The 25587-nt window shown below is 51.7% G+C and overlaps 1 pseudogene; it reads left to right on the top strand.

Annotated features, from left to right (window-relative positions):
* The first annotated feature begins 5197 nt into the window (after window positions 1-5197).
* The window catches only part of LOC134420898 (hydrocephalus-inducing protein homolog), a 28589-nt pseudogene continuing 8199 nt past the window's right edge, over window positions 5198-25587 (top strand).

Here is a 25587-nt window from a genome sequence, read left to right as displayed (position 1 = left end):
GGCCAATGGGATCCATGGAATGGTGATATTTTCTACTAAGTCTCTCTCTGTCACTCTCTTTCTCCTCCCCCCCTTCCCAACCTCCATCCCCCTCCCACTTTTTCTTTTCTTTCTCTCTCTTTCTCCCTCACATTTACTGTTCCATAAAATCCAGACCATTGACTTTGGCATATGGTCTCCTTTGCACCTCAATACAGAGGCATCTCCCTAAAAATTTTAAAACCCAGATGATAAAAACCCACTGAAACTTGAACAGAACTCATTCACCTTTAAGCAGTTTAAGCACTTACCATAGGAAAAAAATGTATAGACTACTATCTTTAGAAAATGTTGCATTTCTTCTGTAAAAAAAGCACAATCAGTAGTCACTTTATTGTTCATCCTCTCAGGTGTACATGTCACTGAACTACTGCGCCAGAAGACTGGCATGATCACATCCTCTATTTCCCTTTGGCATTCTCTTTCAGAGCACAGATGAAACAAAACCAAAAAGTTCAACTTTAGTCGGTCTTTACCTTCAAATGAAATTCAGGACTCCCTAGGAGACACCAGTGTTCTGCACGCTGCGGAGCTTTTCGCAGAGGCCAATGCTCTGCACCTTTAGCAATTCTCTACGCCGACAATTCACCCGGCGAATGGCCCGGTGCAGCCGCCTGCAGGAGCCCGGGCTGCGCACACCCAGCCAGGGCCGCGCTCTCAGGCAGCTGAGGCCGCGCCGCTGTCACAGGCGCTGAGGGCCCGGCCGCGGTTACCGGGCAACCGCGGCGCCGAGTGCGGGGCCGGGCGGGGCCGGGCCGGGCCGCAGGGCTTTGCAAAGGACATTGTCACTGCAGCGACTGACTGCAGTTTGGGGCTTCCCAAGAGTCTTTCTGTAACTAATGAAAGGTTAAAATGTGGTGACAAAGGCACCTATGCCAGGTCTGTACATTGCTCTTTGCAGCACTAGTATCCGACCCTGGCTGGAACAGCAGGAGGGGCTGAGGCAGCAGGGAAGGGGGCTCAGCCTGGAGAAAAGGAGGCTCAGGGGGGACCTTCTGGCTCTGCACAACTCCCTGACAGGAGGGGACAAGAGGCTGCTGAAAGTTCAGGCAGCGCCGGAGCCGCCTGGCTCCCCCTCTCCTCCCCCGCTCCTCCCCCGCTCCGCCTCTTCCTCCCTCCCCCCTCCTCCTCCTCCTCCTCCTCCTCCTCCTCCTCCTCCTCCTCCTCCTCCTCCTCCTCCTCCTCCTCCGCTCCCGCAGCCCTCGCAGCCCCCGGCAGGGGCGGGGATGGAGCCAGGACAGGTCGGAACGCAGAGAGGCCTGGGGGGATGCCAGGACTGGGAGTGACTGGGCTGTACTGGGATCATCCTGGGAGCAGCTCCTGGGTGACTGAGTTCTACTGGGATCATCCTGGGATCACACTGGCAGTGAGGAGGAGCAGCGCGATGGCTCCAGCGCTGGGGCTGAGGGCGCTCCTGGGGGGCCAGGGGCGAGTGGGACCCCCGGCACCGGGACCCTGAACCGCCACTGCCCGCACCGGGACCCCCCTGCGCCCCTTAGCCTGCACAGGGACCCCCTGAATCCCCCTGTTCTGGACATCAGGTCCCGCTGCTCCCCTTTTCCCGGCCATCCCATGGCTCCCAGCCTCCAGACTTGGCGTAGGCCTGTCTCTGGGACGACCTGGAACGCCTTGGTCTCCTATTCCTGCCTTTCCCAGGCACACCTTTCTGCAAAAGCAGAGACAGCCTGAACTCCCCCTTTCCGAACATCCCGGGTGTCCCCACTCTGGTCCCCCCTTTTTGGGAAACCCTGGACTCCCCTTTCCTGGGCTCAAGGACCCCCTGGAACTCCCTTCTACCTCTCCACGTCCCTGCCCAAACCCCCATTCCCATGACCCTGAGACCCCCCTGGCACCCCCATTCCTGAGAACCCAGACCCCCCTGCATCTCTTCATCGAGCACCAACGCAAACCTTTTCCCAGCCCCCTGCCTCTCCCAGCCCCCAGCCCCACCCTCTTCTCTGGCCTGGGACCAGAAGTGCAACTGACTGAAAACAAATGTGACAGAAGAAATAATTTTGCGCCTTTTATTTACTATTGAAATACAATTTCCTCCCTTTCTCACAAATCTCCTCCCAGTGTCATTCAGCAGGGCTGTCAGAAAGTCCTTAATTCTGAGTGGGTGTTCCAAGCTGCAGCCACAAGGAAACAGGGAATGGGGATTTTCCTGCTCCTGGGAAGTTTGACATCCTCAGCTGAGGAGAGGAGGAGGCACCAGAAGGAAAGGGCAGCTGGGCTTCATCTTTCCACAGGGAAGAGGGGGGGAAATCTCTCATCCTGTCTGCAGCTGCTCCCACAGGGATGTGAGGGCTGATCCCAGAGCCCTAAGGGTCACAGTCAGGGCTTCCCTCAGGGAATGCTCGCCTGGTATGAAGGGGCAGTGTGCGAGCACCTGGATCTTGGGGCACCCAGCTGCCCCTCATGTTTGGAGGTGCCTGAGGAGGGCTGGGATGATGCCAGGGACATCCTGCAGTGACATCCCCTCTGTCCCGCTCTGTGTGAGCTCAGTCCCAAACCTGACCTTGATCCTGGTCTCAGTCTCACTCCACGTTTAGACACACAGTTCTGTATTTAATCACATCCCAATTCCAAACTTGTCTAGCCCCAGACCACAACCCAACCCCAGCCCAAAGCCAATCCCATGTCTAGCCTTAACCCCAATCCCAGCACTAATCCAAATCTCAGCCCCAACTCCCACCCAGCCCCAATTCCAGCCCCTTCCTAAATCCTCAGCCCCAAACCAAATCCCAGGTTCTGCCGTTCTGGGGGTTTGCGGGTGTCTCTGTCCCTCTGATCCCGATGACGTTTGGGTGGGGTCACACCAGGGCTGAGAGGGACAGACACTGCCCCGACCTCCGCAGGTGTGAGAAGGTCGGAGAGCCCCCCCAGCCCCAAGCACCCTCATCCGTGAGCAGCACCCCTGCCGCGTCCTTTCTCCGGTGACAGCAAAGACATTGCTTTGTGCCCGGGTCTGTGCCAGCCCCGCACACAGCACTGCTCTGCGGCAACGGGGACAAGGGAAACGGTGCCCGTCGTGTGTCCCCTTTGTGTTGCTGTGTGTCCTCCCATGACCGGCTGTGTTCCCCCGGCCAGGGAGCTGCTCTGGCCCGGGATGGCCGGGCCCAGCCGCTGGGCCTCGCCGGCGGCGGGCAAGAGCCGGCCCGGGCTGCGGGACACGGCGGGGCTGCCCGGCTGGAAAGCAGCTCTGGCTCCCGCCAGGGAGCTGTGGGCCAGGGGCTGCCGGCTGTGCGGGAGGAAAGCCGCTGGGCCGGCCCCTAACGCTGCCCCGCAGAAAGGAAGGGGAGGAGGGAGCTGACAAATGAGCTCGGAATGTGGCAGTGCGGAGATGAAGGGACAAGTGCCCTTGGGGGCCGCGGGTCGGGGCCAGCCCTCGGGCACGGCTCCGAGCGGCTCCTGAGCCGGCATGAGGGCTGCCTGTAAGGATTGCAGGTGGCAGCCGAGAGCAGCAGCGCCGGCATTGCCAGCTGGGCCCCATGGCCATCTGCCTGTGAGGGCCTTCACAGCCCGTGAGGGCCGCGGGCTCTGCAGCGCGGCTCCTGCTCCCACAGCCGGCCCCGAGCCTCAGGGCTGCCCCGCAGGCGCCGCGGGAGCAGCAGCGGCCTCAGGGCCTGGCCCGGGGCTCGATCTGCTCAGCCCGGGGGCAGAGCCACAGCAGGGGGGAAGGAGCTGAAGGTGCACCAGAGAGCCCGGGGAGAGACAGGATGTGAGACAAGGCTCTGCCCGTAATTTTAACAGTTTTTATTAACCTAATAACTATATACAACTAACTTAGTTATTATATACAAGTAAAAAGTCAAGTTCCTTATGACAGTTGTCACAGGTGTTTCTCGCTTCGGACAAGATGTCCCAGGCCGAGCATTGGGCGCTGAGTCCTTTCCAGCTGGCTGGGGGCTGTTGATGTCTGGCGGGGCTGGAGAGGCTGCTCGAGCCCTGGGGCCCATGAGACCTGTCAAGGAGCTGTGCCTGGCCGGTGCTGTCCTGAGGCGGCAGGGCCTGGGCGGTGAAGGACAAGGGTGAGCCGCCACAGGTGCTGGCTCCAGCACACCAGGACTCAAGGTCTTGTCCCACACTGGGCATGGCCATTCTCCCACGTAACTCCAGCTCCAAGCTCAGTTGCCCCATGTGCCAGTCCTCCTGCTCCATTCTGCCCCTTCCTTCTTACCCCAGACGCAAAATACCCATGCCACATTACCCAGCTCGCTACACAGAGCCCCACTCATCCCCCAGCTAGCACCCTGCAGATAATCAGCCCCCTGTCGTCACTGACCCCCTTGCCCCGACAGGGCCATGTCTGACGCATCCTGTGTCCTGATCGCCGTGCGATGCTGGTCATTACGGCCCCTCGAGATGTGTCCATCACCGTGCAGCAGGGTCACACTAGGCTGAGGAGGAGAGGGCAGCTGGCTGCAATGCAGGCCCCAATCCAGCACCCTCCAATAATCCTCCTAACCCAGGTCTCCCTGGGGACTGAAGGCACAGATTCCTCCTGGATAGTCAGCAATGCTTAAAGCCTCAGTCACCATTCTGTGTCTCTACCTTCATCACACCTACCTTGTTGTGGTGTACCAGGAGACGCTGCAGCTGTGCACTTGTATGTGGGGAAGCCTTGATGTTCTGCATCGTGAAACTGCTGCTTTGATGGTCCCCAGAGATCTGAGGCATATGGGGGACACTGGCACAGAGCAGCGGCCTCCTGTGGGATGGGACAGAGGAGGCTCAGTGCCCAGCCCTGTGGCATGCAGGGCATCACCTTGCTGTGCCAGGGAGGGCACTAGCAGTGCTGCTTGCAGGGGCATGTCCCTGCCAGTTCCTGTCCACCTGCTGCAGGAGCCTCAAGCCCATCCCACCAGGCTTGATCTCCTGGCTCTGTCCCCACAGCAAGGTGTGCTGGCCATGGCCATGGCAGGTCCCTGTGCACAGGACACCAGCTGGCAGGAGCTGCACTGTCCCAGCTGCAGGGATTGCTTTTGGAAACTCCTTTCACAGGAGGCACACAACTCTCTACCAAACCTGAACTCAGAGTGAAAACAGACACAGCTCATCACATGTGCTTTCAGCAACCTTGGGACAGAGAGGTGGGCCAGAAAGGGCAGTGCAAAAAAATCCGTCCTGTTTCCACAAGTCGCAAAATCATAACTTCATGTCTTTGCTGGAGTTTCTTCACGTGGTGAAGGTCTCCATGGAGAGCTCACCTTACTTCCAGCTGGTGAGCTCCAGCGATGCGTACCGTGCCGTGCCGCCGGGCGCCTCTGCCCCTGTGCGCATCCGCTTCACCCCCAGCAAGAACAGGGTGAGGCTGGAGGAGCCAAAGCACACAATGATCTCCACAGCCATTGTTTTGCCTGCACTCTGGCTCCAGCCCATTGCATGCTGTGAGCTGGCTCCAGGCGTGGGCAGGCAGCCTGCAGCCAGTCACACCTTGGCACTGCTGGCAGGCACTGCAGCCAGGCCTGACAGGCTCTGCTTCCCCTCCCTGCGCATTGCTGAGCATTGCCAAGGGAAGATGCACAGGAAACAGGATGAAAATGACAGAGGGGTGTTGATAGATGTTGGGCCATCTCTAGGTCCAGTGGAAGGGGTTTCATTCTGATGAAAAACACCAGAGGAACAAAGAGGTCAGAGAGCTTTCCTCCTTCCTGGACTGCCAACAGCTTCCCTGCCTGCCCCTGAGCTGGAGCAAAGCCGGTGCTTTGTCACCCCCTCTGTTGTGCAGCCTTGCAGCTGTGCTGTCCCAGAGCACAAGTGAGCATGGCACAGCTGCAGGGCCAGGGCAGAGGATGTGCTGTGCCCGTGAGCCCGGCCTGGCACAGGCACACTGGGCCCTGGGTGCCCTTGGTCAGCAGGAGGTTGCTGAGCTGCAGGGCACTTGGACACCTGCCTGAAGGAGCTGGTGTAGGGCAGGTACAAGCTGCAGGCAGAGCTGTGAGCCCAGAGGCCATGGCAGTGACACTGCTGGGGCTCTGTCTTCATGCCTGTCCCTGTGCTTGCTCTGTCAGCTGGCACCCGTTCCGTGCCAAAGGTGCTTTTGCGGGGAGGTTTGAACAGCAGTGCTGAGGCCCTGGCAAGTCTGATCTCAGTGCTGGGATCTGGAGGGTTCATGTTCTGATCTGGAGGCTTGTTCATACAGAAGGGTTGAGGGCGTGGCATGGAAGGGAGGAAGCCTTGCAGGGAACAAAGAGAGGCCCTTTCCAACAGCATCCTGCTACCTCTTAGCACCGTTCTTCTCCTGACTTGGTTGGACAGGCAAAGTTAGAGGGGAGTTGTGAGGCAACTGATGTTTCTGCACCAGGCCAGAGGTGCAGGATGTCTTTGGGTGCAGCTGTTTTCTCCTCTTCCTTTTGCTGCTTCGAGTCAGTTGAACACTTTGTCCTATTCTCAGACAGTGGGAATATAGAAGCCTAAAGAGCTATGTCCTGTGTTCCCCAGCTCCATGTTGCTTAGAAGGGGCTTAGGAATTCTTTAACATCATTAAAGTTTAGAGTAAAAATGATGGTGGCCTAGGGCTGTTATCTCTATGACCCAAGTGACACAAGAGCTGAATGCCACTGAGACAGATTTTGCAAAGTGCACTGGTGCCTTTAAAATGTGACATAGTAGTAGAACTTAGTGTTCATGTGAGGGTGCAATAGGTAAATTGATGCCCTGGAAGGGGTATAGGAAATGGTTTTTCTTCTGCCATGGGGATGGCACTAAATGTCCTGTGCTGAGCCAGTTTCTTTTCCTGCAGGATTATTGCCACGAGCTGGTGTGCCTCACTGCAAGGGAAAGGATCGTTGTGCCAATTCGGGCCATTGGTGCCCGAGCTGTGCTGAACTTCCCTGCCCAGCTGGACTTCTCCAAGTGTCCAGTCAAGGTCAGCACCCAGCAGACTCTGCTGGTGCGCAATGTCGGTGCCCGGGCAGCTCGGTACCAGCTGAGAACCCAGAGGTGAGGCAGCTCATCTGTCCCTGTGCAAACACCTTTGGGTGAGAGCGGAGTTGGGAAAGAGCTACAGAAGGAACCAAGCACCGGATCTGCTGCCCTGCAGCCTGGCTGGAAGTGAGCAGGATGGAAGGCATCTGCTCTTGCTTTCAGTGGCCTTGGAGCTTTCTGTGTCCCAGATTTCCTGGAGGCTGCTGGAACATGTTGGGAGCTGGCTTGCACCCTGCTGAGCACAAGCAGCTTCTGAAATGCTTCCTCAGCACTGTCAGCCAAACAGAGCCATTCTCTGGGAGGCCACAGGCACGTGGCTTTGCAGTGGTCCTGGAGGGGACCTCTGGAAATCATCTGAGCAAACACACTGCTCAAAGCAAGAGCAGTGTCTGGGGGTTGCAAGGTGCCATTGGGAGACATGGACCTGTCTTTAGATGCCATACAAGAAAACAAACATGTCAATGGACCTAGTTATAAAAGCAGAAGAAAACAACCTTTTAAAACCCCCTCCATACCTTATCTTTTCTGCCTGTCAGGTGCAGTAGTGATTCATTGAGAGGATGGATCTAACAGGATGAGAAGTGTCTTAAGGAGCAGCTCACAATTAACAGAGAAAAGCCCAAAATTTAGCTTTCCAGGCCCATCTCTTGACAGCGATTTTAATTTGGTTCTTACAGTGTCAGGGATGTCTCCTTCACAGCTCTTCTAGCTGTGGGCTCAGGGAACAGTTTAGTGGTGTTGGCTGAAATTCAGAGGAGTTAAGTTTAGCTGTGGAGCTTGTGTCTTTGGGTCTTGGGGAGCCAGGTGTGTGTGAGAGATGACTGCTACAGCAGGAACAGAGGAGTCTGGTGGGTAGAGCCCAGGGATGGAGGCGATGCGGGGGCTGATTTGCACTCAGTTTTTCAGTCCTGACAGCTGAGTCCTGAACTTGGCTGGATCCTCTTCTCCTGATAATTTGAAAAGAAGAAGACACCTTGTATCTCAGGCAAGCCCTGAAGTCATCCCTGGAATGTTATTCCCATCCTGCCACCTGAAGGCAGGAGCATGTAACATGGGGCAGGAGTGGGAAGGGAATGGAATGGAAGGTAGTGCTGAAGCCTGGCCAGGGATTCCCCTAACTGGCAGCTTCTCTATTGCAGTGAAATTTCTGGCCAAAGACTAAGAACAGAATGCTGTGCCTTGCCCCCAGCAGGCCCTGATCCCCCCAGCCCCAGCAGAGCTGCAGCAGTGCTGGCATCAGCCCCGGGGCAGATGCAGGAGCACGAGCACTGATCTGGCTCTGGGGCTGCTGGGGCCTTGTCTTTCCTCCCCTCCCTCCAAAGTCTCACGTCCTGCACATGAACATTGCTGGCCCAAGGCTTCTCCATCAGCCAGCAGTGATGTTCTCACCAGTGGCAATGGGAACAGGTCAGCCCATAATTACAGCAAGAGGTCCTTAAGGAGCAGAACCTGAAGCGAGTTCATCAGCTGTTACTACTGACATGAACAAAGTTCAGCTTGCCAGATGTTCTCTTTGTTTTTGTGTGTGATGCATTCATCAGCAAAGTCCCCAGAACACATTTGATGTGACAGATTGACCAGCAACAAAGCACCAAGGCCAGGAACTTTTGTTTCCTCACTGGGGCTGTAGAAGGGCACCAAGCCCAGCAGCTGCTGGGCAGAAGCACATTTCCCCTGAGCTGTCCCTGAGCATCAAAGCACAGAGTCTTGTGTTTGTCAGGCAAGAGCTGTTTACCTGGTGACTAAATCCTGATTGCTCCTGTTAAATCCAAAGTGCACCAACGCATCTGCATCATTATTTCCAACACATTGCACAGAGTTTCTCTGCTGGGCCAAGCAAACAGTTACCAGCCTGCATGACAGCCCAGAGTCCCAGACTGCATTGCTGGTAAACACACAGAAACCTCCGGTTCTGCCTCCTTGATGTGCTCCTGCTCATGGTGCTTCATTTAGCTGGGATTGGACCCTTCAGACTGTAAATGGCATTGTCCTTTTGGGTTTCCATGTCACTGTATTGCTCTAATCTGCATTTGCACTCTTTCAGAGTTTTGATTACTCCTTTTCTTAGAGCAGCTTTCATTGAAATGCTTAGAAAAGTTGCCCTTTTTCGGCTAAATCATGAGGATTTCAAATTAAAATAAACCAAAGAAGCACACTGCAAATTCAACAGGAACTATTCTTTGGTCTTCAGGGAAAAGTTCCTTCTCCCTGTCTGATTGCTAGGCTGTAATCTCCCAGGACAGGGAGTGCCCTACCATTTGCATCTCTTGAGATGCGATTTATAGGCAGTACGAAAAGAGAAATTCCTGAGGCAGTCAGTGTCAAGTTGTGCATGCAAATAGCTCTGAACCCTCTCTGTGCTTTTCACAAACCATTCTCTGATGGGATTGCTGGCAGTGGGAGCCTTGAGCCTCATTGCAGAGAGCTGGATGCAGAGTATGGGGAGCTGAGGCCCTTTAACCCCCAGGATCTTGTCAGCAGTGGCTCAGTGGCTGTTTGTGATCCTGTCTGTTCTGTCTCTTGTGCTGCCTGTGCTTGGTTTGCTCCCTGCTTGCCCAAGGGAGCTGCAGGGAGCTGCAGTGCAGCAGGAATCTCATGGCCAGGCGTCCCCAGGCCTGACCCCTCTCTCTGTGTTGCAGTCCTTTCTCCGTGGTGCCGGCCACAGGAGCTCTGGGCGCTGGTGACACCGTGCAGGTGACAGTGGCATTTCACCCGCTGGCCAGCGGTGCCCATTGCGGCTCCCTGGCCGTGTGCTGCAGCTCAGGTGAGTGCTGGGCCCTGCAGGGCACAGGACAGTTCTGCACGTGGCTCCCTGCTGTCCCATCCCCTGCATTGCCTCCAGAGGTGCCTCCCCTGTTCAGCCTTACCCCAAAGCAAACTGAGAACTGCTTGGTGTTTAGGGGCTTGAGAAAGGCAAAGATTTTTGACTGCTGTTTTGCTGGGACTTGCTGAGTGGAGGAAGGAGGAACTCTGATTCTCCACTACCATGTGGCTATGCCTGGGTGAAGTTTTATTTGATTCCTGGGCAGTGCTGTAGGTGAGGTCTCCATCAGACTCTCTCCAATGCAATGGATTTCTTGCACACCTCTGTCCCATATGCTGCTTCTCCACTGGCTTGTCACAGGCCCTTTTTCTATGTGGCCCTTACACATAGATGTAGTTTCTGCCTAACAACATTTTCAGGCCCTCAAGTTCCTTTTTTGTGACAAATCAAAACAAATTTTTCCCTGTCCCCATTTCCCAGGCTGTTCAAGCTGTTGCAAACCTCTCACGTCTATCTCCCATTTGATTTCTAGACTGAGGGATCCCATTCAGTCTTAATGTAGAAACTGCTCTGTACTCACTAATCTTTCCTTTGTCCCTTTCTTATTTGATTTGAAATGCTCCAGCTTGGTTGTTCAGATAAGAACAGTGTAAAATATTTAAAGGCTGATGTGGCTGTGGATTTGGACAGGGAGATGATTTTCACGGTGCTCATTCTGTAGTGGTTTGTCAAATTACAGAGCCAGGCTGGTTGTGTTTCCTCACCTGTGTCCCCTCCTGCTGTGGGCTGTCACTTCACTTGTTCCTCTGGGCCTCCTTTTGCTGCCCACCTGCCCCCAGGCATATTTGCTGGTCAGCAAGAAGGGATCCAAGGGATCAGGAGAGACAGGAGTCTCCTGGGATGCTCGGGGAGAGCCTGGGCAAGGCAGGACTGAGCAGGGCTCCTCAGCCCTGTCACCTGAAGGACTTGGATGCAGAAATCCTGGTGATCTGAGTGGGTCACCGGAGCACATGGACCAATCTCCCTGTCCATCCTGTCCCCTTGGGGCCAAATCTCTACAAACACCCTCAGAAATAAGGTGTTTTAGGAGGTGCCCAGGACATCCTCACGCTGTACACACAGAGCTGAAGGATGTGATCAAGGGAGTGGTCCACAGAACTGCTCCTTCAGCGCAAAACTGGGACACTTTCTTCTGTGCCCTGTGCTTTGCTCTGTTCCTTGTGCTTCCATCAGCCAGTGAGCTGAGCAAAGACTCCCCTTTGCTTTGTTCCAGGTGAAGAAAGAATCCACACAAAGCTCCAGGGAGAAGCTGTAGATGTCAACGTTGGGCTGAGCACAAATTCCGTGGAGTTTGACAAGACTTTCACCACCATGTCAAGCCACAGAACCCCGTTCATTGAAAACAGGAGTAACATCACAGCCCACTTCCAGTGGAAGGCTTTTGCTACTGAGGAAGAAGAGAATGAAGAGAAGAGGAGGTTGGTTTGAAAGATGCATTTCAGTGAGATACAGGCCCAAGACTGAAACTAACGAGTGGCCTCAGGGGATGTTGGTGCTTTTGAATGGTTTAGGCCAAGTGAACCATGCCTGGCACTGGGGTGTGTGTCCCTGGGCTTCAGGAGCTCAGCACTCAGCATTCCAGGTCATTTATACTCCAACCAGGGATGGCATTTTGGGAAGGAAAGCTTGATTGTGATGACCGGATTTCCTCAGGTTCTAATTGGGCTCTTGTCTCTCTAATCTTCTTTCTACATGACCTGGCAACATCCTTAGACATTTCCTGAGTTGCCTCTTTCCAAAGGTGATACACCCTATTTTTTCCCCTTAGTTCCTTCAAAAGCTCCTTGCCCATGCGGGCTGCTAGTGTGTCCCTGTGCTGCTGTCAGAGAGGTTTTGTGCTCTCAGAGCAGAGAGGATTTTTTGTGAGAGAAGATAGTGCAGGATCCTTTCCCTCTCAGGACATTCTAGTGCCGTGCACTGGGATGGGATCCAAAAAGCTCTGGCTCATGAAAAGGTCTCTCCAGGAGTTTGCTGTCTCCCTCCTGCACAGCAAAGTTCCTTCCCCTCTCAGAGCCTCTGTTTTCATGCATATTGCATATAAAAACTTGAATGTCCCCGAAGGGATTCGGTGCCTGAATTCATCAATTTCCTGTGGAAGTGCTCTGGGATGCTCTTGTGAAAGGCAGAGGAGGGAACGGGGCAGGTCCAAAATGGAAGAAACAAAGAGTGATGCTGGTAACACGTAGCTGCAAGCCAGCTTTGTCTCCCCTTGCCAGGGAAATGCTGCAGTGGGTGCTCTGTGATCTTTCTGTGCCCCCCCGAGCAGCTCAGTGGGAGGAAAAGCCACTTGAAATGGCTGGTTGATTCTCCCTCAGCTGTGGCAGAGGCTTTGAGGCAGGAGGCTCTCTGGAGGGATGCTGGCTTTGCAAACCTCTGCTGAGCTTGCAAGGGTGGAGTGAAACTCCCTGCTGGGCCGGGGAACAGCAAGTTGTCCTCTGATCCCTGTGGGACCCTCGTGGCTTGGGCTCAGCCTTTGCTGGGGAGCTGCTGCTGCTGCTCCTCCCCAGGTGCTTTGCTCTCCTGCGCTGACACTTCTCTCTGCAAATCTGTGGCTCATGAAACCATCTGCTGGCCTTGTCTCTCCCTGGGGCTGCAGGCAGTGTTTGCTGCGGCCGCCCAAAGAGGTGTCCCAGGAAAACTTCCCAGAGGAGAAAGAAACAGAGAAGGTGAAGGGCTTTTGTGGAGATCACAGTGCCCTCCTGAGCAGCATGGACCAGGAGAAGATGGCAAAGGTGCAGGAAGACCCCATGCTGTTCTCTGATGACATTTTTTTCCTTGAGCCAATGGTAAGTGATAGCTGAGAACATTCTCTTCCTCCTCCGCCTCCTCCTCCTCCTCCCACCCTACTCCCTACACCCACCCCTTCCCCGGCTGCGGTCACTGGGCAGATCCTCAGCTGGCTCCATGTGCTGGCAGGGAGGACATGGAGTTTCTGGTGAGGCTGCAGGGCTCGCTGCTGAAAGCATTTGTGCCCTGCAGGCTCCAGGCAGGGCTGGGAGCCTGACAAAGCCCAGCTCTGCTGCCAGGCTCGAGCTCAAGGCACTGCCTGCGTGTCCTGTCAGTGTCCCAGGGAGCAGTTCTTGTAGGCAGGGGCTCCCCCCACACGTGGGGCTCAGCAGAGGCTGTTGGAGCACTGCCAGCTCACACACTGACCTGAAGCTTGCAATTGTTCTCTGGCAAAAGGAGGCCAAATTCAGCCCAAGGTTAATGACAGAAATGCCATCCCCTCCTGTAACCATGCCTTGCACTATTTCTGAGTGTCCCTTCCAGTGTCATCTGTGAGCCTGGACACCAGGGTGGAAGGCTGAAATGGGCCTTTGGAGTTGTCCTGCACACAGGGACAGAAAACCTTTTCCTTTTCTGGTGATGCAAGCAAACTGCCACATGCTCCCATCGACCAGAGCCTTTATTCTGAGTACTGGCATTGTGAGAGATGATGAATGCCTGGTGTCTGCACAGTGGAACACCCTTCTCATCTTGGAGTAAACCCTACAATAATCCCAGCCTCTGCTTTCTTTCAGTACAGGTTAAACTAATATTTTTATTTCCAAGGAAGGGGATCATGTTCTCTTCTTGGTTACAGCTATGGTCCATCTAAGGCCAAGAGCCAGCAGGGCACAGTGGCAGTTGCATCCCACTGTAGCTGACAGCAGCATGATGTGCCCAAGAGCTTGTGTCAGAGCAGCAGGAATATTGTGGAGAGTGGGAGCTGATCAGCTGAGCATTGAGAGCTGTGTTGGGCTGGGTTTGGAGTGTTTCCTTGGCTCCTTGTGCTGTTCACTCATCAGTGATACTCTAAACAAAGGCTTACAGGAGGGTGGTGAAAAGAAGCAATGTGAAGTTTGCAGAGCAATGTTTTGCTGTCTCTTTCTGCTGCAGGAGGGAGAAATTGGGCCGAATTGTTTGGCTGAAATGAAGGTGACCTTCAAACCCCTGGAAGCACTGGAGTATGGAAGTGTGGCTTACTGCAGCATCTCAGGTGCAGCTCCTTTGCCCTGCCTCTCTCCCCCTCAGTGAAGCCATGGTGCCAGCCTGAGCCCACGGGGCTCCCATGGAAGTGCTGGGAAGGGTCCCTGGTCAGCAGGGCAGTGCTGGCACATCCCCCCTGGCCCTGCAGCTCCCAGGGAGTCTCCCGTGCCAGGCCAGGGCTCAGAATGCTGTGTGTGCCTGAGTGATCCCAGAACAGCCCAGGCAGTGCAGGGAGAGGTTTTCATGCCATGGCTTTGCCAGCATTCCCTCAAAGGCCAGAGAGCTCCAGAGCAGAACAGCTTTAGTGAACAAGCACTCAGCCCCTGCAGGTGCCTGGCCTCCAGGATGGCTCCATTTGCCATGGATCCATCATCAGGAAGCAGGAGCTGAGTTAGAAATGGGCTCCCTGAGCCTGGACCACCTCCCAGTGCCCAGACAGCAGCAGAGCAGAGGGGGCTGAGCCCCACTGAGCCCGGGCTGTTGGTAGAGGGAGCAGCCTTGGCCAGCAGCTGCTTCTCTCCCTGTGTGGCAGTTGTCACCTTGCAGCTCTCAGTCTGTGGCAATAGAACACAGTGCTGAGTGTCACAAGGGGAGCACTTGGGCAACAAAGTCCTGTGCTCCTGGGCCAGGGAGTTTGGGAATTGCCAAACTCTGTAGGAGCTTTGTGCCTTCACTGAATGATTTCAAAGCTCCTCTAGGTGCATGGGAAGGAAACCACAGAATCACAGTATGGTACGGATGGAATGGACCTTAAAGATCATCTAATCCCAAGGCCCCTGCCATGGGCAGGGACACCTCCCCCTAGAGCAGGGAGCTCCAAGCCCCATCCAGCCTGGCTTGGAACACTTTCAGGGTGGAACCTCCACAACATCCCTGGGGAACCTGCTCCAGTGCCCCACCACCCTCACAGGAAAAATTTCTTCCCTAATATCTCACCTAAATCTCCTTTCTCTCCATTTCTACCCATTACTCTTTGACCCATCACTACAGGCATCAGAGATGTTTTAAACTCAGCAAACTGGTGGCTCAAATTGAAAAGCAGCCCAGGGAATGGGTTAGAAATTGCAAGTCAGCCTCAGGGGATATGTCCTGAGGGAAGAGAAGGGTCCATATCTTCTCCTGCAGCATCAGGAGCTGGTTGCATCCAGCTCAGAGTCAGGGACTAGCACTGAGGCAGCCTGGAAAATCCAGTGTAGCAGAGGGAATGATTGTACTGCAATGGACATCTCTCCCCAGGCCGTGAGAGCAGGCTGCCCCTGCAGCTCAGAGGGGAAGGCCAAGGAGCCTTGGTTGAACTCAGCTCTCCTACTCTGAACATTGGGAATGTTTTCATCAACACCTCCCATGTCTGTGAGGTGAGCAGCAGGGCTTGGGATGGATCCTGATGGCTCCTGAAGCAGCAGCAAGCCTGGTGCAGCTGTGGACTTGCTGCCAACCTGGGCAGCTGTGAGCAGGGAATATTTGATGGACTGCTCAAATCTGGGGGGTCACAAAGGTGTGTCAGTTGTTCCTGAAGCCCCAGTCCCTTCTTTTGGGCAGCCTTCCTTAGGGATCAGCTGGGAGGCTTCCTGCAAAACAACCCCTTGGCACATGAAACCAACACTGTCTCCCAAAGCTGCATGTTCAGAGGCTTGTGTGGCAGTGCCAGACACAAGGCACCTTTGGACTGGGCTCTGCAGAAGCAGCTGCAACAAACTGGCTGCCTTTGAGCTTCAGCCCACTGCCAACAGCTCCCAGCCAAGTGTCTTCTGCTTATTGCTGCAATCACAGGAAATCCTTGGGAGTTCTCTCCCTTGCTGACCAGTCCCTCTGCACACTTCAGCCTCGGTGCATCTCTGGCTCTAGAAAGAGAAAAGTGTTCCTGGGAATAAAGCAAAGGGGTTTTCTACCTATTTGCCTCTCCCCCAGTAGAGTCAAGCTTGCAAAACTTCATGAAGCACTGCATCATGGCAGACACTTTCAAAAGCCTGGCTGTGGATGGGAAAGACACGCTGAGTTTTCTCACCAAAAGATGGTGTTGTTTTGATGCTGATGCCTCATTCTCAAGGTATTGTTTTCATGGTCTGGGAAAAGGTGAATGAGCAGATGGTGCTGTTGGAGCTGTGCTCACTGGGGCAGCAGCAGCTCTGGGGTGATTCCCTAGGCAGCTGCAATCAGCCCACGTTGCTCTCAGCACCAGCTCTCAATGCGCTTGGTGCTGCTGAGCAGAGGGGCACTGCTCTGTGTCCATGGGATAAGCCCAGGGTGACTGCAGTTCTGTGGAGTTGCCACTGCTCTGCATGAAAACCCAAAGGCAGAACTTGTCCTGTTGTCTCTTTGGACTTGTGCCATTCAGCAGCACAAAGCATCTTCTGCCTTTTCTGGGTGTTCATTGCATCATTAGACAATAACTCACAAGAAGGGAAGATTCCACACGTATTTCCATTTTGCTTTCTTGCTGCTGCAGGTGAAACTGATGAACCAAGGAGCTATTGATGCTCCCTTCACCTGTCTCCCTTCAGCCACCAACCTGGGCTTGCTCTTCAAGTTTGCCCCCGAGGAGGGCATCATTGCAGCAGGTGGGAGCCAGGTTGTGCAGATCTCCTTCAGAGCCACCGTGCTGGGGAGCTTTGAGGAGGAGTTGCAGTTCAGTGTGGCTGGATCTCCTAGGCCTGCCATCCTGACCATCAAGTAAGGACCCTGGGAGCTGGGTGGGCACATCTGTAGCTGTCTCTGGGACATCCCCCACCTGCCTCCTTTTGGGGTGGAGCAGAGGAAAAAGGTGTTTCCTGAGGTCTGAATCTCTGCTCTGCCGCTGGGTTGCTTTAGTGTGAGGCGGCCTCCTGCCCTGTGTGGTAGCCGGGAGCTGGAATGACTCCTCCCTGCAGGGATCTCCGTGTGCCTTGGGCCATGGCAGGCAGTGGTATGGATCAGCTTTGGGCAGCAGCTACTCTGGGATGTCCCAGCTGAACACCCAGCAAGGCCCTCAGGGCTTTGCAGATGGGCCAGCCTGGCTGATTCTGCAGCAGCAGCAGTGTTTGTAAAACCTTGTGTGAATACTCCGTGCCAGATGGGCAGCAGCAGCCTCAGCTCACCTCTCATGGCCATGCTGTGGGGCACAAGCTGTGCCCCCAGCTCCTGTGCACAGAGGGCTCTGGTGCCTCCTTTGCACAGCCAGCAAAGCGCTGATGTGGGAGTCAGGAACTGTGCCAAGGACTTGGGCACCATCCCGTGGGCTGGTGCCATGGCAAGAGACAATCCTGGCCCAGGCACAGGGAGAAGGGCGGATCATAGGGGAGGCAGAGCTCAGTGCTCAGCACCACAGCAGCGTGAGGCCTTGTCCCTGCCAGCCTGAGCCATGTGCTGCAGGATAATGGAGTGGAAGCAGGAGAGCTGATGCTGGCTGCTCTGCAGCTTTGGAGCTGGGCTGCTGCTCTTGGGCGGCACTGGCTCAAGGCAGTGAAGAAATGAAAGCAATCTGCACTGGATGATACCAATGAGATAAGGGAGATGGGTAGAGAAGAACAAGGAAGTTATTCCTTAGCAAGAGAAAAGTGGTGAGCAGGTGTGCCCATAGTGGAGAAACAATGATGCTGCCTTTGTTTTTGGAGGAAAAGTGCTGCTTTTTACATTTGGAAATCAAGAGGTAACCTTTCACCATCAAATAATTGATTCTCCTCTGTCCCTCCCCCAAAATGGCCATGGGGTGTTTGTGCATAAGCAGCTTTCTCCTTGAGCAGGGGCAGGTGTCTCTTGTTGAGATGTGCAGAGCAGAGCCAGGGGCAGTCCTGTGAGTACAATAGAGGACACAGTTCACTGGTTCTTGATTTTGAACCAAAAGGCAGAGTGGGCACTGATTGGCATCAACCATGAAATCAACTGGTGAATGTTGTGCAGCTTCAAGTGCTGATTTCAGTGGATGTTGGTGGCTTTTGGAGTGTGTCTGCTGAGTTCAAGGGCAGGTGAGGTGCTGTGCTAGATTCAGGACAGCCAAGTTTGGTTGTTGAAGCTCTTGCTCTTGGCTGTGCCAGCTGGTGCACTGCTGACAAGCTGGTCCTTTCCTGTAGGATTCATCTGTGCCCTGGGTAGAACTGTTGCTGCTCTTTTCAGAGGATGTTTGGGAATGCCCTGGATTCGTGTCTCAGAACAGTGTCTGTAATGATTGTGTGGGTCAAACTCTCTTGAGAAAGCTCCTCCATGGGAACAGCAGTTGCAGCTCAGAAGGAGCAAAGCAGGGAAGCTGTGGCTGGAAGGGCTGCTTACAGAAGTTAGTGGGGACACCTTGATGTCCATGCCATTGCAGATGGGGAAACTGAGGCACGGAGCCATGTCTGGGTGTGTGTTCAGGGTCCTTCATGGGACCCCCAGCAACCCCGTGAGACAGAGTAAAGATCCATTCTGAATTAGGTGAAGTGTCTAAGAGAGGTGAAAAGTCTGTGAGGCCAAAGCTGAAGCAAGAACTCGAATGCCGAGACAGCAAGGAGACAGAGAAAGAAAAACAGAAAAGACCTGAAGGTCGATTTGCCCCTGACTTAGAAATTCCTTTGATAAAGAAGAACTGGTGCTAAATGTCACACGGAATGAATATGTATGAACTTATTGTTAAACTGTATGCATATGCATTTGGAAGGGGGATAAAAGAAGACTCGAGGTCTTCAGAAGTACGCATGCCTTGTTGGGGGACTTGCGTCCGGCGCGTGCCGTAAATAAACATACCGGGCTTTACAACTTTTATAAAGTTGTGAGGTTTCTTCTTTTCTCCGCAAAACATTATGGCGAGCCAAGCCCGGAGTTCTCTGTCCCCGCAGGGGCAAGGGGGATAGACGGACCTCCAAGGCGCGCCCTAGGATTTTTTCCTGGTGGGGCTCCGCTCGTCTCAACTTGCCACCTGCGAGGACAGACAAGGACCTGCTGGCCTGCGGAGGAAGATACGGTATGTACTGAGGGGCCCCCGGGGGAGGGAAAGGAGAGCAAGGCAGTAAACCACCCAGAGACGTCTGGGTATAGCTGATAGAGCAGCTGTATTAGAGACGGGGTTCATCGTTCTGATAAAGCAGACACTAGTGGCTCTGGGGGTGAGCCGGGTGAACCCGTGTATGTGTGGGTTGGGGGTTCATAGTTGTGATAGAGCAGAACTGTTGAGCCCGTGTGTGCTTTTTTTGTGTGTGTGTGATGTCCAGACACTGTGTTGCTGTATAGTTAATGTGTGCATTGTGTGGTCGGTGCACTGTGTTTCTAATCGTGCAAGTGTATAAGTGTATGGTGTATAAAAGAGAATAAATCTACAGTGCGGGAGGGTCAGTACTACCTGTGTTTGAAGCAACTGAGTGAGGCCTGAGGCGCCGGCTGCAGCAGGCTGCGGGGGCAGGGACAGAAGTGCCCCGCAGAGAAGCGAGTGGAAGAATGTCAGTGATGGTATTTATCGTGTTTAAATGTAGCGATTTGTGTAGATCTGGTACATTTTAACTGTGAGTATGAGTATGAGCTCAGAGAGTTCCTTTGCCTTGGATGTTTGATTTTGATTGTGTCCAAGAAAATTGATGTGAGTAAATGCTGAATTATGGCATGCTATGTTGTGTTGAGAAAAGCGAGCACTTTGAGAGATATGCCCTTTCCCAGTGGTTTTGTGTGGTGATTTTCTTCCGCTGCATTGTGGTAATTTGATTCTCAGATTGTATAGTAGTGTTTGTGGAGATTTTAAGATTTTGTTGAACAAGAGTGGCATTTTACATAGGAGAACTATAGTACGGCGATTTATGCTTAATTACGATAGAGTTAAAGGAATTCCAAGAATTCCCCCCCCCTCACAGCAATTCAAGCCTTGGCTCTAAGGAATTTGAGATAAAGGGGGGGTGCGGGTGCGAGTGTTTGTGTCTGTGGGCATATCAGAGTTTCGGCTGTGACTAGCACAGCCTTTTTGCAAAGCAGTAAAACAAGTGTAAGTAGACACAGGGCTTAATTAGATTGTGCAAGAAGAGAACTAGAAAAGACTGATATTTTGTTTGCTCAGAATATAGTGTCTATGTCACGTTTTTGATTAGCATGCTGTGTGAGGTGACAGTGGCTGTCCCCTGGGCACAGGGACAGCTCTGGCTGCCCCGTATGACCAGGGAACACGGGAATGGCCTGTGAGCAAAAGCTGGATGTGCAGTTATTATTGCAGTGCGGTGTTTATGAGAAACACTGGTTTTGCTGTTCTAATAAGTGTCAGGGCACATGTAAATTAGAGGTTTCTGGTCAAGCGGATTCAGAACCTAAGTTCTTAGAACTTGTGTGTGGGAACCACATCTGATACCTGCCACCTGGAGCTGTGTGTATAGGAGGAAAGTTGAGAAACTACTGTGAAGGTCTGCAAAAAGTTTTGAGTGGAAGCGAGATAGGGCAAGGAGAAATAAATAATGGGAACTGACCAGAGCAAAAAGGTTCCTAAATTAGCCCCTTTTGGGAGGGGCTCACTGGGAGAAGGCTGCCAGTAGGAGCAGCTCAGAAAATAAAAAGATTTATAATACTTCATTGCTGTTAGTACTGTTTTAAAATAGGAGGATAAATGGGATAGAGTTTTGTATGCTGAAATGTCTTTGTGTTTTAAGAAATCACCCAGATTTCTTGAAAAGGGAAAACAAGGCAAAGAGAAAGCAAATCAAACATGTTGTTCAGCATGCAGCATAAGATAGCAACGTATGAAATCAGGGAAGGATTATCATGCTGAAATGCAAAGCAATCACAGTTCACAAAATGAGTACATATGATTTGCTAAAGGCTCCTCCCAAAGTAAGGGAGGAAGGGTAAAGATGACCTCCCCAAAAGGGAAGAATTTTTGTTGACACAAGAGCCATATATTCAGTTTTAAATAAAACTTTAGTACCTGTGGAGAATGTTTATGTTGCAGTGTGGGGAACAACTGAACAGCTGGCCAGTCTGAGAAGGCATCCTTGTGCAAACCTTTAAAGTAATATGTGTACTATGTGTACCTAAAAGCTTTTGTACAATTCGCTCAATTTGCTAAACATTCTCAAATGAGAAAGGTTACTCTGGAGGCAAATGATATAAAGATGTTAGGCTTAACATTAACAGACACTGAAATTAAGAAAGACATTAGTAAGGAGATATTAGAATAAGTAAATAAGTGTTTTCAAGGGTATGGGCCTCTGCTGTACCAGGGAGAGTGAAAGATGCTCCCCCATGAGCATCAAGCTTAAGGAAAGAACACAACTAGTGAGAATTGAGTAGTACCCTCAAAAGGAAAATAAGGAAGGAATCAGCCCAATAACTGATAGTACTGGATTAAGGGCTGTCAATAAGATAACACAGAATTTATACCCTGTGGTAGCAAATCCATCTACCTTACTAACTTGTTTAACACCTGAGCTAACCTGGTTCACTGTTTTAGGCCTAAGAGATGCCTTCTTTTGCCTCCCTATCCACGAAGCCAGCCAGGAAATTTTTGCATTCAAACTCAAGCTCACATAGTCCATGTGCCTGAAGGCTTCAAGATTCCCCACTCCGATTGGAGAACAGCTTGCAAAGACCCAGAGTCCCAGGAAGCTCCACAAGAGGAAAGGAGGCTGTTGCAGTATGTGGACGATCTTCTAGTAGCCACTCGGATGAGGGAAGTGAGAGAAGCCTGGACGGTAAGCCTTTTGAATTTCCTAAGACTCCAAAGATGCAGAGTCTCAAAGAAAAAGGCACAGGTAGTGAAACAGAAAGTAATCTGCCTGGGGTAAGAAGCGAGTGCTGTGCAGCAGACTTTAAGGCAGGGAAGCCATATGCCAAACCCTGAAACCCCAGACAACGAAAGAACTCCGAACCCTCTTAGGCATGGCAGGGTAGTGCCAGCTGTGGGTTTATAATTATGAACTGCTCGCCAGACCCCTCTATGCTCTTATTGCCAATGGAAACAGAGATCTCCAGTGGACACAAGACACCACATGGGCCTTTCGCCAGCTAGAGAGAGTGCCCTCATGTCAGCTCCAGCTTTGAAACTTCCAGATGTAAACCATTCTTTCTATTTTTCCCACGCAAGGAATTGCCCAGGGAATACTGGCTCAGGACTTGGACCCTTACTGAAAGGCAGTTGCTTACTTCTCTAAGCAACTGGATGCAACAGCCAAAGGATGGCCAGGTTGCCTCAGAGCTGTAGCAGCAGTCGTGCTGAATATTCAAGAGGCACGCAAGTTTACCCTGGGACAAAAATGACTGTGCTAGTGTCCCACACAGTGTCCGCAGCACTGGAAGTAAAGAGTGGCCACTGGCTCTCACCGCAGAGGTTTCTGAAATACCAGGCCATCATGGTAGAGCAAGACGATGTAGAGATAGTGGTGACTAATATTGTCAACTCAGCTTCTTTTCTCAGTGGACACCAGAGTTGCCTAGAGACCACCGAAGCTACCTACTCCCGCCGCCCAGACTTAAGGGACACTCCTCCGGACGATGCAGAGACCTGGTTCACTGACAGGAAAGCGACATTGCAAAGTTCACAGTGACCACCTGCAGAGAAGTAATCGAGTCTGGACCCTTACCAACAGGTACCTCTGCACAGAAGGCTGAGATAATTGCCCTGACCCGTGCCCTGGAAAGGGCAAAAGGGAGGAGAATAACCATCTACACAGATTCGAGGTATGCATTTGGAGTCATACATGCACATGGAGCCATCTGGAAAGAGAGGGGACTGCTGACCTCGCAGGGAAAGAAGAGACAATCCAGCTGCTGAAAGCAGTTCAGCTACCTGAAAAGGCATATTAAGGCACACTAGAGAGTGAGCTTAAAATTGGAGGAAAGAAATGAGCTGGCGGATGGAGAGGCAAAGAAAGCAGCAAAGAGTGAGGTACAGATTTTCCTCGAAGGTAAGCCATAATACAATAATACTAACCAAAAGAGACGTACAACTGCAAGGGGTGGGCTACCATTGAAAGAGAGCTAGTAATCCCTTCCCATTTTCATGGTTACTAGTGAAGGAAGGGCACTAGAAAACACACTAGGGCCTAACTACTTAGAAGCCTTTTATAGAGTGTGGCTCCTTTTCGAAATGACCAAGGCTGCGAGTGATACAGAGTGCATTGAAATGAAGTGTTGACTTTGAAGCAGTAATTTCCACAGGCTTTCTAGAACACACATCTGATTGAAACAATCGTTGTATCGTTGTCAGGAATTTATATGCCACTATCACTCAGGTAAGCCGACAATGTGATCCTTGCCTCCAGACTAACCCCAAAATACCCCCCGGCCAAAACTCGGTCAGACTGGGAGAGGCCATGGGCCTGTACAGCAGTGGCAAATTAACTTTTCAGAACTCCCAAGGAAAGGGGGGTACCAGTATTTACTGGTACTGATAGATACATTTTCAGGGTGGCCAGAAACATTCCCCACCAGAACTGTCAAAGCTCAAGAGGTGACCAGATTATTTTTTTAAGGAATAATACCACGCTTCAGAGTTCCAGCCACGATATCCTCAGATAAAGAATCACATTTCATTTCCAAAATAGTGCAACAGATTAGTAGCCATCTGGGCATAGATCAGGAACTTCACACCCCATACCACCCCCAATCAAGCGGCCAGGTGGAGAGAATGAATCATTTGATTAAGCAGCAAATCATAAGACTGGGGCAAGAAGTTAATCTACCCTAGCCCAAGCTCTTCCACTAGCACTATTGAAAATTCAAACTAAACCTTGAGCTAAAGGAATGCTGAGTCCTTTTGGAATGCCTTATAGAAGACCATATAGAACACAAAGGGAATGTCCAGAATGTCCACCTACATGGTGTCATTAAGCAAACAGTTCAGAGTAATTGAGAAACATGTGGCTGGAACTCAGAGCAGGGAGTTCGATAGCCTGGAGATGATGTATATGTTAAGTCTCTTACAGAGAAGACTTCGGAACCACAGTGGGACAGACCACTGCGAGTACTTCTCACCACCTTCACTGCAATCAAAATCAAGGAGCAGAATGCCTGGATCCATCACTCTCGGGTGAAGAAGGCCCAGAAACCCCTTAAGGAGTGACGCCAGGAGACAATGAACTGAGATTAAAACTTACTCGGGCAAACTGAGTATATTGCGGTCGGGAGTAGCTCATATTTTAGTTTGTAGAATTGTATTGTGTGTAATCATAACTGAAGTTTCAGAACTTGAGAGTACCTCTGTTCAAAGCAATGCTAAATGGCCTTGGTCCCTGGCATTTAATCAGTATACTGGATCCATAAGAAAACCTTCTGAGATAAAAGATTTAAACATATCTACTGTAGTAATCCACGAGAATCAGGTATGTGAGGAGCAAGAATGGCAAGAGCAGGAACTGTGGACTCTTCAAGGAATCAGAGGAGAAGAAATCAAAGTAGGGTGCCAGGTCATCAATAGGGTAGCTTATGAGAGACCAGATGTAATTAGTGTCTGAACCTCCCCTGATGTATATGAACGCCAGGAAGTCTGTAATAACCTCAGTGAATCAGACTGTTGGTGTAATTTCACCTTGATACAGCCTGTAGAAGTGACCTGCCTTTGAGCTCGAATTACTATCAGACTTTCATTTGAATTCAAAGTGGACTCTGCACTTTTTACCACAGCAGGGCCTTATACACCCCATACTAGTTCAGACCCTACCCAAACTCCAAACTTGAACCTAACGTAGTAAAGAATGTGACTGAACAGCAGCTCCTTAGGTCATTTTCCAAGCCGGTTGGCTGAACACTCAGGCAATGACTGGTAAAGGGTGCTGAACTGCAGGTGGTAAATTAACCCAAGCAAGAAAGGTGATTTTCTTTATTTATAGCTATCCCTTTTCCTACTGAGGTTTGGATCAGTGATTGTCCCAGTCTGAGGCAGTTGGATTCTGCTTAAAAGAGGTAGAGAGAGACTCCACCTCAGAGCTCAGCAGCAAGCTGTAGGATTTTGAGCATCACCTTTGTGCTGAGTGTTTCAAGTAGCAGAAACCTGATCCCAGTTTCTTCTGAGGCACTGCAATGAATTTAGGCTCTTCTCTTAGACTTCCCCTTCATTATTTACTTGAAGCTTAGACCTGAAGCTAGGGGCAAGGTGAGTGAAGTTTCGTAGACCAGGAGAGACATTCCTGCTTGCCACACATCTGGGAAATCAGGTGCTCTGGAGGGGGAAGGAGATTCCTGAGGTCTCTACATTTCAGAACAAACATCTGCCTCAAATATGACCTAAACCTCTGTCAGATACACTGGTGAAGTGTGTCTGAATTTGCAGTGTGAGTCCAGCACATCCCTCTGGCAGGGAGGGATGGTCATAAACAGAAAGCAGTTCCTGTTCCCCATAACAAACATCTAACTGGCATATTAGGGACAAGATTAGGAGTTTTAAATGGAATTGATTCAGAAATACTGGTGAATAAACTCGCCACTGCAGCAGGTAGCCTAACAAAATTGAAGCAGCCTTTATAGTAATCTCTATTGGCATTAGGAACTAGCCAGTGACAGATTTCAAAAGTACTGCCAATCTAAGGAAGTATGGAAAGGCCAGGGACCAAGACCACAAGCTGATAGTAGAAGCACTTAGTACAGTTCAAGATAATGTGTCTTTAGCTTTCAGTTGTATACAAGCACAGTTATGGATACAAGCAACAGCAGCTCTGATCATATGGGAAAGGGGTGAAGGTAATTTTCCAGCTGAAATTCAAGAAATTGTGTTGGATAATGCAATTGATTTTGAAAGGAACTTTCAATCCTGGCAGACTATGGTGAATTTCACCTGTGATCCTGTTTCTAATGTGGCAACTGCCTTTGTGCTTCCATACATAATGCCACTGTTTATGTTATCCATCCCATCATTGCCCTAGGATTAAACCATGAAAAAACAATACTCTATCCTTCAGAACATAGAGTGTGGG

Source organism: Melospiza melodia, chromosome 7 (genome assembly GCF_035770615.1).
Source record: "Melospiza melodia melodia isolate bMelMel2 chromosome 7, bMelMel2.pri, whole genome shotgun sequence".
Lineage (NCBI taxonomy): Eukaryota > Metazoa > Chordata > Aves > Passeriformes > Passerellidae > Melospiza > Melospiza melodia.
The sequence above is the reverse complement of the archived record's forward strand: the minus strand, read 5'-3'. Positions and strand labels throughout refer to the sequence as shown.